Source organism: Leptinotarsa decemlineata, unplaced genomic scaffold (genome assembly GCF_025532065.1).
Source record: "Leptinotarsa decemlineata unplaced genomic scaffold, Ldec_3_MD MMD2_P_RNA_scaffold_9, whole genome shotgun sequence".
NCBI classification, from domain to species: Eukaryota; Metazoa; Arthropoda; class Insecta; order Coleoptera; family Chrysomelidae; genus Leptinotarsa; species Leptinotarsa decemlineata.
This window is the reverse complement of record NW_027412536.1, coordinates 12,440,390-12,457,473: the sequence shown is the minus strand read 5'-3', so window position 1 is coordinate 12,457,473 and position 17,084 is coordinate 12,440,390. Positions and strand designations below refer to the sequence as shown.

The 17,084-nt window shown below is 34.8% G+C and overlaps 1 protein-coding gene across 7 annotated transcripts in view; it reads left to right on the top strand.

Moving 5' to 3' along the window:
• Positions 1-17,084, top strand: part of AdamTS-A (ADAM metallopeptidase with thrombospondin type 1 motif A) — a 454,792-nt gene that overhangs the window by 177,039 nt on the left and 260,669 nt on the right. The window lies entirely within an intron of this gene.

Below are 17,084 nucleotides of genomic sequence, written 5' to 3'. Positions count from 1 at the left end.
ACAATAGAATACACAATGCCGGGAATTACTTTTCGACAACGTCTAGTCCGGCGAATTTTGAAACAGTTCAATTTCAACAAGGCGTCTGGCCCTAATGAAGTTCCCGTCATCGTACTCAAAAAGTGCGCAAATCAACTCGCACCAGTATTTTGCAGACTTTTCAACCTGTCTTACAAGAAAGGGGGTTTTTCGAATAACGCAATCGAGAAACGCGGAGAATGAAGAGCTGTTGTGCTAGATATTTCTAAAGCCTTTGACCGTATGTGACATGAAGGTTTGCTGGCCTAACTTCCAAGCTATGGCTTGTCGGATCATTTCTGTGTATGGCTCCCCAGCTTCCCAAATGAGCGTTCACTGCAAGTGGCCGTCGATGAATATCTCTCGAATACTTTCACCATCAACGCTGGTGTTCCCCAGGGATCGATATTGTCTCCAACCTTTTTTATAGTATATCAATGACCTATTAGAAAAAACAAAGAATCCAATATTTTGCTTTGCTGACGACGGACAGCAAACTTGTCTCGTCATTCCAGGACATAGGCTGCGGATGCACATCTTCACCGGCAGCAGGAGTTTCAGTAACTTATTGAGGATCTAGAAGTAATTTCGAATCGGGGTGAAAATAGCCAGGTTCAATTCAATGTCACAAAAACCTAGGCATCGGTTTTCTCCAAGAACATAAATGTCTCGGAACTGGATATAATAATGTCAGGTAAAACAATTCCGCTTTCTGCTTCGTTAAGTTTGTTGCGGGTTAAAGTGGACACCGATATGTCTTGCCACAGTCATGTTGCTGGAATTGTAATGGCTGCTTTTCAAAAGCATAGAACACTGTTCCGAATCCGAAACTGTGATAGTCTGGAACTTCGAAGAAAAATTGAAAATTTGTCTCTCTCCTATAAATACTTCCACGGGAAGTGTTCAAGTGACTTGGCACATTTGATTCCACCAAATGCTCATTGTTTTGAGTTTCAACTCAGTACACCGCGAACTTCACTGTTTAAGAACTCTTTCATCTGGAGAACTGCGTTTATGTGGAATAAAATTTTTGGGAACGTTTTTACAAATGGATTTAATCTCCAGCGATTCAAATCCAATGTGAATCACTACTTTTGTATACTTTTGTAAAATTCAGTGTTCATATAAATTAATTTGTTTCGAAAGTATTTTTCTTTCATGTCATTCAAAGTTTATATGAAAGTAATTGTTTCGAGAGGGGTTCTTTCTTCCAGTTTGTGTCTGAAAGTTACTTCTTTGCATGATTTGCACATCTTTATATAGAATTACTTTTTTAAAATCGCTTGCTTTCTTTCTTTCTTTGGAATATTCCCACATTTTTTGTATCAAGATGGAAAATTACAAAGCCACAACCGTAAAACATCCATCTTATCGACTTTTCAGCACCAAATCTGGATAACATTATAAGAAAAAACCTCCAATTCACTAAAAAATTCGAACAATATAATAATACCGCCAGAACAGATGCATTGTAACACCTCTTTTCTGTTTACTTTTTGTAGAATATTAAATGATTCACAATAATTAGTTACATATCAGTATTTTTGATTCATCATACTTCAATATCTACAACCCATATATCCTTTATAGATATAAACGAATTCTACCATGTTTGTTTAACAAATGATTACTTTCTCCATGTATCCCTTTCTTCAATGATTTTTATGTACGTATTAGTAATTTGTAAATCATGTATCAAAGAATGAATTCAAGTCAAATGTAAATCGTGATTTTCGCCTAGGCACCGCTCACAGAGCGCCTTTTCTTGCGTCTCAGTAGAAACACGTTAACAAAAATAACTTCTGGAACGAATTTTCATCCTTAAAAATATTTCAATATTGATGAAGACAGAACAAAATTACTATACAATATAACGTTTCTTCTTTTCATTTGTTAGTTGTTGAATCACTGTAACTTTCGATTTCATTCATTCTATCAATTGACTTTCGATAATCGCTTCCTTTATATCATAATCGTATAATGACATCATGAATATACGATCAACCCATTCTATGATTGGATTTAAATTGTTTTGCCCAGCTTTTCTATATTAGTATTAGTCAGCAACAAACGGAACATTAAGTTTATCAGCTGAAGTTTCGAAACGACTCCTGATGTCTATTTTGCATTTTATCAAGATTATCATTAGTCTACCTGCCATTCCCGTCATTTTTCCTCTGGACTAAATAAAAAACAATAATTCAGATTACATAATAGTTAACAACGTGGATGCGACCATATACATCTCTGTGGAATGTAAACCTGTTCTCGATGGGGAACTTGCGTCAAAATTTACATTTTCTGCTTTTAACATAGATGTAAGTCATCGTGGAAGCTGCATTTGTTGAAGCCCACGCACCACACAGTACATGTAGAATATTGCCGTATTTTTCATCTTAGATAAATTCATTTTACAGAGCCGAACAAAGGAATCAATTTAGTCAACACATCGATCAACTATACAGGGTGATACAGGGCGTTGAAGTTTAAAAAAACGGTATTATTGAAATATCATAAATATCCTTACACCGATTTGCTAGTTATTTAAAGTCATAAGGCGGTTATTTAGCCCTAACAAGATTGAAATTATTAGGTCCATTGGAGTCTCAGTGGGCACCAGAGCCAACAATATTGACAAAAAAGTACGTCACTGACTTGTTGCTGTGTTTTTTATAATAATCAACTTAAAATACAACTTTTTCGTCGGTTGTGTTTTCTTCATATCTAGCTTCGTTTTCGAGAAAAAATGAAGCCACTTTGCATATCATGAACAACTGCTTTGGTGACAAGCTGACAGTGATAGTGTTGTCATATCAGTGGGAGTAACAACGCCTGAACTAGAAAAAGCTACACTTGATGCGATAAAAGAAGATTCTTCGAATAGTACTAATAGGAAGATTGCACTGCAGCTGGAAGTCAGCCCAAAAACCGTATGGACAGTTCTAAAAAAAAAACCTCTTATACCCATACCACATACAGCGGATCCAAACTCTACTGCCTCGGGATTTTCACCCGAAATTAATGTTTTATACGAGGGCATACAATAATGATTTCTCACCAAATATTTTATTTATGGACGGAGCAAATTTTTCACGAGATGGTTGTATGAACTTTCACAAAGACCATTTTTGCGCTGACGAAAATCCCTACGTTAATAGAGAAAGCCATTTTCAGCAACAGTTTACGCCGAACATTTGGGTAGAAATGATTGGTGACTACCTAATTGGCCCATTTTTTGTACCGGCAAGATTAACAGGTGAATCCTACATGCACTTTTTGCGAGATCATTTGCCCATTTTGTTAGAAAAAGTGCCGGTACTTGTAAGAGACAACATGTGGTTTATGCACAACGGGGCTCCAGCTCATTTAAATATTCTTGCTCGTCAGCATCTCGACATCACCTACCCTAATCGCTGGATTGGACGGGCAGGACCTCAAAATTGGCCAGCTTGCAGTCCTAATATGAATCTTCTAGATTTATATGTGGTCATCTGAAGGCTCTTGTTCATAAATCTGTTGTACTAGATGTGAATGACTTGAGGAATCGAATAATTGACAATTGTAATGTCATACTCCAATGAATACCCCAGGTATTTTTAAACGTGTCAGACAATCGATGACAAATCAAAAGGGTTCATTATTCACTTTTGGTTTTTATTTTATGAAAGAAAACACAAGCTACAAAAATTGTATTTTTAGTTGCTTGATCTAAAAAAAAAACATAAAAAAGTCAGTGAATTTTTTTTCAATATTCTTATAGTGTAATGGTTGACAGATAATGTTTTGGAAACCATAAAGGATAAAAATTCAGCGAAGGAAATGTATGATATATTAGAAAAAACATACATGAAACAAGGTATCTCAGTTCAAGTTGATTTGCAGAGGAAACTTTGCAGTATGAGTTACACAAAAGGGCAACTAGGTACTTCATCAGAGAATTTGAAAAAAACAGTCAGTAATCTCAAAAGCAGTGGCGGTTCTATAAGAGATGAGGAAATGGTGACACAGCTGTTATCTATCGTACCAAACAGTAACCACCACTATTGATGTGATGTTCGCCAAGAACTCCATTGATATCAGTTTTCAATTTGTCAAAAATCGACAACTACAGGAAAAAATGGCTATAGTACCCACTGAGAGTCCACTGGACCTGATAATTTCAATCTTGTTCGGACTAAATGCGCGCCTTATCACTTCAAATAACTATGGCAAATTTCAACCAAATCGGTGTAAGTATATTTATGATATTTTATAAATACTTTTTATTAACTTCAACTCCCTGTATGTTAAGCCAACCATTAAAATTGTGCGAAATTGTTTGTCTTCTTCTCACTCCAAAAATTAGAGGTATTCGTGAATTCTGAACAGTCTGAATTTAACGTTTATTAGTATCGGTCAGATTCACACCCCAAAGTAGGTGGTTTGAATCATACGTGGACTGATCAAAAAATAAGGTGAATGTTCTTTCGCGAGCTTCGTAGATTCAATCGGTGATTTTTTATTTTTTTATGTTGGTACACTCGTCTCGAACATATTTACACAGTTTCAGCTGTTTATCATGTTTACTTCGTTGGTGGGAGGCATAAAAGTTAGAAGTGTTTTGCGTGTTCTGCGATTTTCGGCTATCGATCGGCTATGAATTGAGTGCTCAAAAACATTTGAAATGTTGACAGTCGCATACAGTTATTGTAGTCAGAAAAATGTTTACAAGTGGTACAAGCTTTTCACAGAAGGTCGAGAAGATATGAATGACGCCCCAGCACACCAACAACCGAGGAAAATGTTGAGAATGTGAAAAAATTGTTATGGAGAATCGTCGAATCACTATCAGAGAAGTTGCTGCTGACATATCGGTTGGTTCATTGCATACAATTTTTTTGAAAATATTGTGCATGAAGCGTGTGGCAGCGTGTGCATCGAGACTTCTTGCCACATGGTCGTACGGTCAATAAGGAGTATCACCTTGAAATTATACGCTGCTCGCGAGAAACAAGTTCGAACAGAACGTCCGGTATTGTGGAGAAACAATTCATGGCTTTTGCAACCCAATAATACACTTTCTAACTTGTCAATACTTGTTCGTATTTTTTTGACCGAAGAAAAAACCGTCATCATGTCCCAACCAGCGTATTCACCAGATTTGACTCCTTGTGATTTTTTCCTGATCCCAAGATTGAAGAAATCCACGACAGAATGGCATTTTGCGACGATTGAGGAGATAAAAACTGAATCGCTAAGAGATCTTGACGACATATAACAAACTGCATTTCAGAACTGCCTCGTGGATTGCAAAGAAACGCTGGCAGAAGTTTATCAACTCTGAGAGCGACTAATTTGAAGGGAACAGAATAGAATTTGTTGAATCGACTTATATTTTGAACAGACAGCATATTTGGTCGTATTTGAAAGCACAGGAGTCTCGCAAAGTTATTCTTTGTTTCTGATTAAATAGTGTCTGCTCTCTTATATGAGGTCAATAGAGATATATGATCATTGAATCGGTTTCATAACGTGGTTTTTGAAAGGATTAGTAGCAGAATTAATAAAAAAATCGAGTTCATTAATCGCATAGCATCCTCAATTATTTTGTGGCCGACAGATTGAATGTATTTGGGTATTATCTCCTAGACAGATTGAAAGTATAGATATTGGTCCTAGAATGAAACCTTGAGGTACAGCTGATTCAATTATTTATTCGATTTTTGAATTGCTTTCATTCTGAAATTTAAAAGGAAAAACTTATCTTCATATCTGAATTGTGGGTAATTGCTTTTTCAACAGAAATTTTAATAGCTAATTATTATTTTTTTTATGACTTTGGAAAAAGTTTATGTACCTTTTTGAATAATAAGCCTTTGTCGCTTCTAATGCTTCAATCACAGTTGACCAGATGCATTATAATATACCTTCAAAACTAATCGCAGATAAGTAAATTTTCTCAGTTCAAAACCATTTCGAAACATCATACTTATTCATTGAACTGACAATTCGTTTAAAAAATATAATTTCTAAAGAATAACAAAAATTAAAATATGGACTCGTTAAGTCTCGATCCAATGATTGTGTGTTCTAATCACAGCGACTGCATTTTATTAATCGTTTTTTAACCACTCATACAATTTGAAATTGAATAAGTCAACAAAAATATTTTTCGAGATAATCTTCACAAATTATTCTTTTTTTGAAATGTTTTTGATATAATTGATCGTGAGAGTAAAATAGGAGTAATGTGCTCATTTATCGCTGGTTGAATAATAATTTCAAAATTAGAACTATTTTCAAACCCACTCACTTTCGTCCACTTACCTTAAAATTAAAAATCTTATTCAATTCTATCTGTGGAAAATCTGCACGAGATTAATTAGTTGACCCAACCATTTGTTTGCCGTCATTTGAATGAAAGGTAAAATAAACGAAGTTTATAAATATTCTTCAAAAGATTTATTATAACAATGATTCATCCAACTAACATAAAGTCATAAATTTCTGTTTTAAAATTTTCCCAGCTTATTTCAAGATTATATGTCTTATCTTTAGAGTTACCACGAAAAAAATCAAAGAGTCGGTTACATTTAATATGGATATTGATGATATTTAGATCAGTGTGAGACAAAACCTCTTGATTGGTGACCTATATTGTTTTAATCTGTCAATATATAATTATTGACTAAATTCACATTTACCAAAATTTCAATGAGGGGAACTTTAGAAAATTCTACTGCCAGTTGGAAAAAACATTGAGTGATACTTCCAAAAAATATTAACAATGCACAGAACAATGCACAAGCACTTAAGGAAAATCCTTTAGGCACTCTAAAAGCGGTGTCTGTGCGAAAGTAGCGATTCACATTAGATTTTGATCTTTGGAGATTGAAGCCATTTGGAAAAACCTTCTCAGGAAGTATATTCCACATACACGCCGTTCTCTCAGTGGAAGAGTACTTGAACAGTGAAGATCGAGGTGTACTGAGTTGAACCTCAAAACCATGAGCAGCTGTTACGGTTCTCAGAATACAAGTGCGTATTCATAAGATAAAAGTAAATTTTACTGATAATTAGGTATTGGCACTTGAAGTAAAAAAATTGCATACAAATTAAAAGAAAAGTAATGTATTAAATCCATATATTTAAGCACATCATTCACCCTGTATAATAATTAAAACAACAACCAGAATAATTCGACCTTGAAATAACGTTGATAGGGAGAAAAAAAAAGGAAATGAAAAAAAGGGTTATTTTTTCTCGGAATGAGAGTTGAGTTTGGTTATCTCCTCTGGAGCAAGTATTTTGAGCGCATCACATTGTGGATTTGAAGAAACCAAAATATTCAATACGGGAATAATTATATTTGGGTTATCTAAAGGAATAACTCACCCACAGCATTGGGGATTTTTATTTTTTTATTAAGTACCCGTTCTCTCTTCCTGCCACACAATAACTACGGTAATAACCCACTTCCCAAAAATATCCCAAAGGATATATCCTTGTGAACCTCAACCTTATTTTAGGCCTTCTTATTACTACCTCAAGTCGATATTGTGAACTATATCCTGGTGTATCTCTCGCAAGGCTAGACCACTACACCCCGTATATCTCTGATTACGGTCTTCCGATGAGCAAGTTATCTGCTTGGGAAAGATCACTGCCTGAGTAGACTGCGTACAGGGGTTGAATCGTGCTGCTGTAGACTACTTTCCCATATCCCACACATGTAAAGTCTTTTCTGTTATGTATTACACCCTTCTGCACGACCTCGAATCAACATTGCCAGCACAAATTGCGAATTGTAGAATAAACCAAGCATTTACCACCCCTTAAGTTTAATCATAAGTTACTTACATCTATATCTGTGAACCCAAAAGTATACTTCTGGGCCATAAGCCTGTAATCACCATCAGCTTGGCGTGTTTGAAGAAACAATACACTTATCCTCCAAGTGGACTTATATTTACCCACCATCCCTCTTCGCTGAGTTCCCATAATTCAGTTCCTAAGTAACCCGTTTCAATCAACGACTACGGATGTTACACATCCACAGTCCGTCGTGTACTTCTGATATGGACCGCTCTTGGTGGAATCAAATTTGCCAAGTCACTTGAACACTTCCTGTGGCAATATCTATAGAATAGAGAGACCTCTCCAACCTTTCATAGATGTTCCAGACTAGCAAGGTTACAAGTGATATTCGCGGTCCAATCAGGCGGATGGCTCTTTTCTGGGTATGTTTGGGGGCAGAGCTCCGTACATGAGAATAGTACTTTAAAGAAGGTTTGATCTGAGCTTTATGAAGCATCAAAAGTTGCTGGGGTGTGTACAGTTTTCTGGTTCGGAACAGTGTTCCAAGCTTTTGAGAAGCAGCCTTTATAATTTCAGCGACATGATTGTATAAAGACATATTGGTGTCCATTTCAACCCCCAACAAACGTATTAAACCAGAAAGCGGAATTGTCTGTCCTGACATTATTATATCCGGTTCTGATGAGATATTTATCTTTTTGGAGAAAACCGATGCCTGGGTTTTTGTGGCATTGAAGTGAACCTGGTTACTTTCACCCCAATTCAAAATCACTTCTAGATCCTCATTAAGTTATGCAACCTCCTGCTGCCGGTGGAGATGTGCCTCCGTAGCTGATGTCCTGTAATCCAATACAAATGGAATGACGAGACGAGTGTGCTGTCGTCAGCAAAGCAATATAATGGATTCTTCTTTTTTTTTTTTCAGTAAGCCGTTGATATACCATAACAAGGGGGTTGGAGATGAATCCCTAGGGAACACCTGCGTTGATGGTGAAAGTATTCGAGAGATATTCATCTGATGATCTGAAGATATCGATAGTTGTGATCGATCACAAGATACAATCAGCCAAAACAATACATTTCACAAACATAAATTGACATATCACTTCAACTTCAACAAAAACCAAGTACGAAACAGAAAATGAATGAATGAAAGAAGTGAAGAAATAAACAAATCCAAGAATACTAGTAAATATGCGTATAAGTTTGTTTTTGATCTCTAACCCATAGTAAAAATAAATTTTCATTTATTTTTTCCTCTTTTCGTAGATGAAAATCTGGAGAATGATTATCATGAACCATATTTATTTCAGTGATATCCTTAATGAAACCTCATTTCAAAAAAATACTCAATTTCATTTCAGTTGGGCAGATTTGCTACAATATGTATTGTTTTCGTAAAAGGACAATAAATTCTGTGAAAATATGTTCCCCTTTGTTATTCATGTTATGTGTTTCAATATAACATTCATAAAAATAAAAACAACACCTCGTTATTCGCCTTTCATCACAAAAATGAACCCTCATACATTTTTGTTGCTGTCTCGATTCATTAGATACAATTGCACTGGTATAGTTGATCAATAAGCTGTTTTCGTTTGGAGAAATCAGACGGTGATTGTTTATTTTGAATAATCTCGGTTTAAAAATATCGATTGTATATTGTAGTGTAGGGATTGAATAATACCACTATAATCAAATAGTAAAAGATCATAGTTATGAAATTTCGTAAATAGGTCACTCTTAGTAATAGCATACAAGTGGGAGTGCACGCAGTGTTTGATTTGGATATTAAGGAGTTATTAGTTTGAGTGGATTGCTGTGATTATCTGTGTACTCATATAGGACGGAGAGTTGATATCGTTTTGTTCGAGTATTCAATTTCTGTGTTTACAAAATGTAGCAATCGTTTCGGATTTTTTTCGTTTTTTACCTGTAAAACATACCCTGCAGGACCTAATCATATTTCAAAATAGTTTTCATTGATATGTGTTTTGTATTCATTGATATGATGATGATAACTCGTATTTCACTGTAGTCGTTTTTGAAAGCAAATGATGGGAAATTCTTGAATATACAGAAATAATTGAGAAATTAGCAAGTAGTGCGAGACTTGTGCAACAACAATTTAAATGAAGCTGTAACCTAACGAACACTTTAATTGACAATATCGATTGAATCATGGAAATGTAAAATGTTTTTTCAATATTCAACAATGCTGACAAATGTATAACTCAAAAATCATATGCATAGATAGATTAAAAAAACATTTTGACGTTCTAACCCTCTAATAATGTAAAACTTATAAAGAAAAGAGAAAAAAAAGAATATTGATTATATCAATGAGAACTTTTTCAAAATGTGTGTGACTGAGTCGGAAGTTATAATTTTGTATGAATAATTATTATTGTCCAATCGGATATTTTCCGAAATGATTTATTATCTCTCTTTATTGCTTTCGTCGAAATATTCAAAAATTTGAACAATAGTATAGTCGAAGTAATCTTTATTGTGAATAGTTGAAGCTATCGGCATCTCAAAGGCCACTACGAACTAGTCAACGTTGACTGATGAATTGGCGGTTTGTATTGGATACATTTTACTAACCGAGTTTTATGATTGTCTGAAGAGTTATAAAATTAAATTTGAAGTCATCTTACGGTGACGAATAGAATGTGGGGACGTGTATCGCCGTTGTGTCATCAATGTTCAGTTTAGAAACTGATCGCGATTTGAGTGTTGACATTCGATATTGGTGCAGTTATGCTCACTTAAAATTTTTGTTATCTGTTTGAAATGTGGCGAGCTTGGACAAGTACTAATAGTAATAACGAGTGTGATAACAACGCAGACTTTTTCCTGTCTAGTGATACCAATAGCGCTGGTGAACAATGCGAAAAAGAGATACCACTGAATAATATTCGGATGCATTTGAATATACACAGAGATTATGTTTCAATGTACATAAGAATCTACATTTCAAGTTTGGTTTCGAGGGAAACAAACTATTACAAGCAACATAGTCAAAAACTAACCTTATGAACGCAAGACGCGATGTGATACAGGATTACCAAAACCTTTAGATGTTCATCTGATAGTATCATTGAAAAAACAATTTACGACGGTTACGAAACCAATGAGATTCCTACAGTTGAAATCATAAGGAAGAAATTGAATACTTCCGGCCATAACGTGAGCTGCTGTGACAAAACTCTTCAGAATTGGATTAAGAAACTAGGATTTGGATTTGAAATAATTAACAAACGTCAAGCAGTTATGGAAAGCAGAAGAATAGTGGAATTGATCAACAAATACTCAGAACAAATAACTGAATATAGACAAGAACAACGGCAAATTTTCTATTTGAACGAAACTTGCTATGACACTCACGACACAGTTACGAAAGGGTGGACTGATGGTTCGAGAATATGTAGGCCTAACATGCCTGCAAACAAATGATCGCGACTAATCATTGTGCATTGCAGAGGAAGTAAAGAATGGGTTCTGAATTCTTTGAAATTATGTAGAAAAAACTTGAGGACAGCAATGTTGACTATCATAAGGATATGGAAGCTAATATTTTTGAGAAATGGTTTGAAAACACATTGATCCCAAATTATGATGCGAATAGTGTAATAGTTCTTGACAACGCTTCCTATCATTCGCGACAGCTCATCAAAGTACCGAATAAAAATTCGAGGAAAGATCAAATACAAAGTTTTTTAATGGATAACAATTTGTATTTTGAAGATAACTATATCAAAAACCAACTACTTGAAGTTTTACAGACAAAAACATTCGAAAAAGTGTATGCCCGTGAGAGTATTGCTGAAAAGTATGGACACACCATACTGAGACTTCCCCCTATTTTTGTGTTTTCAATCCCATCGAGTTGATTTGGGGAAAATTGAAACAAATCATCAGGCGTAAAAATAATTTTCCAAAATTTGATAAGATGGTAATAGAGCTAGTTAAAGAAGAAGTATTCAATATTACCGAAGAAGACTGGCAGAAAAGGAATAAAACAGTAATTTCAGTTGAAAAAGACTATATGGAGATTGGACAATACCATATTAATTCTGAATATGCAAGAGGATTCATCAGAAGTATTTTTAATCATCACTCTGTTATTTGAATCCCTAACTATATTATTACAGGGGAACTGTTGGAATGTAGGTTGGACTATATCGTTTACTTGAACTATACCTAATAGTAAACACAAATGAGAATTAAACAAAGAAATAGCAAATGTCATTTCTGATTTGGATTATTATGTTCAAGATAAAAGTATTTCTTTAATTATGGCACGAAACATAATTTTCCAATTTAATGATTCCGAATCAAATTGATGACATAATATATGGGGGCACCTAGACAGCTGAAACAATTGAATGTCTACGCCCACATACGATCGAGGTGCTGTAAAATTGCCACTGGCCGTGGAAAAGGTATTTGCTTCGCAGAAGATAAATTGAATGATACCAAAGGAAAAAAGAAAGGCGATCATAAACAAAGCTGTCTAAGGATCTTGTCGGATTTTTCATCTGGAGCCGCAATCGTTAATAAATAGCTAAAGATGAAGGGTAATTACTGAAATGAAAAGCTGTGTTACCTACAGGGTGGAAATATATATGATAGAAAGAATATTATCTTTGTGAAATATCTATAGATATTTGTTTGAAGGTGATTGACAATGTTTCGTGATGAATTTCACTAGTTCGGACTTCCATTGTCTATTATATAAAATGATTTGAAATCCCTGAAACAAGTAAAAAAGAATAATTAAAAAAGAATAGTTGAAAATAACACTTATATTAAGCAACAATAAACCTGAAATGAAATGATAGTAAAATAACCTACAAGTAAAAATATAATAATCATTTTATATAATAGACAATGGAAGTCCGAACTAGTGAAATTCATCTATAGATATTATTTATCGCTTCTCCCCTATCTCTTAAGTTGAAATATTTGTTGATTCTTTACCTGAGTTCACTTTAATTTTATGAGAAAAATTTATAAGTGAGGTGTTCGAATGTTGTCACTTTTTCTATTCAAAGATGAAGATTCGAAGTTGAAAAATGAAAAAATTGAAGAACACCCACACACAAATTGATCTTCAAAAACTTCATTTTCAAATATATCACGACATGTTTCGCTATTGCAGTAATTTTTTCGTAGTGAATGACATATTGAAAGTTAATTCTATTATATGCTCTTATTTTTATATGATATTAGTAATAAACGACTTTATTGCTTCCATATATAGAATGAAAAGAATACTTATATGATGTGAATTTGGTCCAAAGTTCAGTTTATAAGATGATATAAACTCAGCTCATAAACTATTCTTTCACTTAACCTTGAATATATCGCTAGGTGTGTTGAACTTAACAATATGAAAGAATGAAAGTTAAACAATTATAGCTATTTCTAGTCTAATTGATATCGTACGTATATCAGGATTGCATTGAAAACAAGTGTTTCTTATAGGCCTTCTTGAATTTTTGCAAACTGTAGGATTTGAACATGATAGGGACCTAATTGTATATTGATTTTTCTGTGCAAATATAAGGATGTTTTATCGAAAACATATTTTTGAAAAAGAACAGCAGCATGTAATGTCCTTCTATTGTTCATATTAAGGCAACCATTATCTTTCAAATTGTGTAAAATATATTCTCTTCTGCGGATACCAAATATTAATCGTTAGCATGAGTTTTGTACTTTTTGTATTTTTATTTGACACTAGCTTTTACCCGTGGCTTCGCTCGCGGGTGACAGAAGAAAATAACAATAAATATAGAAAAATTTCAAACAGCTGAAATTATGGTCAATTGGATTGGATTGGATATTGTCGTGACTGTCAATAATACAGTGCGACGGTATTAGGGTACTAAGTGTTGTAGCTAGATCCCTATGTAGGGATGTCATTACTGTGAATAATACAGTGCGACGGTATTACGGTACAAAGGGTTGGAACTTCATCACTGGAATGCTAGATGACGTTAAAGTAGCTAGATTTTGAGATTTTTTTGACGAACCATTTTTTTATCTTAGATAAAAAATATTTTTTTTAAATAAAAAGTATCCTATGTTACTTCTAAATGATCGGTTGGGTAGTTTTCGCGTGAAACCGAAACAAAAAAACTCACATTCGCATTTATAATATTAGTAGGGATTGGCTGGACAAGAATGGACCATAGAGTAGATCTGCTTAATAAAATATGGACAATATTAATGTCTCACACAAATTTGATTTAGGAAGAATAGGAAAGAAATATTTAATGCCATATATAGTTTTAAGAGTGAAGTATGCACGTTCAATAAGCTGATTGCGATTCCTAAATGTTCTGTAAGTTTGACCAATATATACCTTAACAAGTTACACAATTTAATTCATATACTCCTCATTTCTCGAATTTGGATGTTTCGTCTTTATTATTTTTGACTAACATTCCCAACGTATACCTGCTCTATATGCACCTTCAATATATTGTTTATTCAAAAATAAAGCCACTTTTTCTGTTTTTGTCCAAAATATGTTGAAGCTTTAAAATTTTCATTTTGATCAGTAGTGAAAACCTCCCATATTGCTTTTGCGTAGACTTTTTTGGAAAGTGTTTTGTCAATTATTTGAGCTTCAAATTCATTGGTCACTGCAATTTGTTTAATGATACTGAGTTCTGTATTAAAATTATCTATTGAAAGAGGAATATTGACTAATTTATGAATCTTGCTATCAAAAGATGCTATTTTATGTTGGTATGGATGGGTAGAATCGTAATAAACAGTAATATCCGTATGTGTAGGTTTGCAATGAATTGAAAAATAATGTATGTTGTTCGTTCTACTGATTGCCAAGTCCAAGAAATTGGTTGAGTTTGAATTGTCTGCTTCTACATCAATAGTGAATTTGATGTTTTTTTGAATTTTGTTAAAATTTCTATGAAAAATATATAGGTAATTGTCTCTTAATATCTGTGAAACATACCGAAACATCATCCTACTATCTATGTCAATACAAAAAATACTCAAACAGAAGTTGTTTAAGAATTGACTTCTCTAGGTTATCCATGAAAATTTTCGTAAATGAGGATTCAACGGATTTTACATAATTGAACCTTTTGAAGACTCGATTTTTATCTAATAATTCTATAACTAAAGTATTTGTATCATCAAGAGATATGCTGGGAAATAGATTCTGCACATCGAAGGATATTCATTTCGCAATATCTGGTAGAGTTACGTTTTTAATTTTATTCAAAGTCATACGAATTCTATAGAATGACTTCAAGTTGAAATTTACTACGGTTCATGATGATACTGATCAATCTTTCTGATAATTTCACTTTCAGTATGTCATTCACTATGAAAAAGCTACTATGATAGCAAAACATGTGATATATTTATGAAAATAAAGTTTGTGAAGTAATGGCCGAATCAATCAGAAAATCATACAGAACTTTTACAGAATATTTTTCTACTTTTAAACACGAAGTTTATAACCTTAGCAGTTACTTGATACACATTTGTTTCTGTAGAGTATGGAGGGTGAGCGTAGACCCACAGCACGTAGGCCACATGTGACCCATTATACATACTCCCGAGGAGTTGTCCTCCTGGGTCATCGTCCATCCTGTCCTTTCCAGAAAGGTGGACAGGTCACTAGGATACATCTCCTTTATATTGGCAGGTGTAGGCCAAGACTCGCCGAACACACAATCTCTTTGTCAACCTTGAGGTGTCTAACAGTGACCTTCGCGAAGGTTTTGAAAGGTGCAGCGACATTACTGTCGTTGCGCGGCTTCTTCAACCTTCTTGGGGTTCCCTCCGTGGAGGTGCACAAGTGAGGGAGCTTTCCTACAGGGGCAGCCGGTTTCTTGCCTTTATTCAAGGTGGAGCTCTTGGTGCCCGCCTCAGGAAGTGCTCTTGCTGTTGGAGTGGGGGGGAGGATGGTGCACTTATCGTTGCTGCCATTCCTGCCTCCTTCGTTCTCTTTCTCCTTTTGGCCTCTGCGCCGCAAATGCGCTTGGGGTGGACATTTCTGTTCATCCGCAGCCGCCGCCTTAGATTGAGGTGATCACTTCTGTCCAGCCTCGGGATTGGTTTTTGTTTTTATTGTATCTGTTTTTGTGTTTGTTTTATTCATGTGTGTTCCCACGAGTAGCAAGAGAAGAGTTTTTCACCTCTGGCAGAGCCCCGCATTACCAGATGTAGGCTGATGACAATGAGATTTTGTCCAGTTCCCCAAGGGGATTGTTCGTAACTTCATATCACCCTGCGGCCATTCAACTGTCGGCACGATTCCTTACACCTTAGCTTGGGTAGGCTGGTCCACGGTGGCATATTTTGCAAAGGCTTTTGAGGAGTTTTAGTTCCCCTCACCCTACTTATTTCTGCCACTGACCAGGAGTCCGGCGACTCCGTCCGTAAGGACACATTGGCTTCCCGAACAGGGCCTCCAGTCCTCTGGCCGTTCCCATATCCGCCATTTGGGGACGCGCCCGATAGGTAACCCAACCCACAGGTACTTGATACACATATTTCCTTCGATTGATATTAGAAGAAATGTATAGATTTATGAATAACATATTCCAAAGACACACTTCAATGTGAGATTTTCACTTGAAAGCTCAATTATTATCTTTTGATGTCCAAAATTTATTTTCGAGTATTCCACCAATAGAAACATTTGGATAGTTCAACGTCTTTTAGACGCGAAATTTTAAATTTGCTAAATATTTACCTACCTCACAATTATTTTCAAATCACTGGCAATTTTTACTCCTGTAGCGAGGGTCCAATAAGGGGAAATCCCTTGAGTCCTAAGGACATAAATTAATACCTATCGGCATTAATTTTTCATGCTGGTACAGATATGTAGATGATATATCAGCGTGTTTTACTAGTACAGGCCGGCATGTTGGATAAGTTTATCGAATTTGTTAATTCCATTCACCCTTCGATCAAATCCACGACTGAAATGGAAGTGAATAACTCTATATATTTTCTACACTTGACCATCACTATAATTAAGAATGAATATGATTCTATGATTTTCCACAATCTTAAACGGACATCATTATACACAATTCATCTATACATAAATACCAACATAAAGTAGCAGCACTCAATAGTATGAGTCACATACTATTGAATTTTCCACTTTCAGAAAGCAATTTTCAAAAAGAACTGATTTTCATTAAACATATTGTTGTCACCAACGGTTACCAAGTGGATTAATTGATTCAATTTTTTTTGAAAAA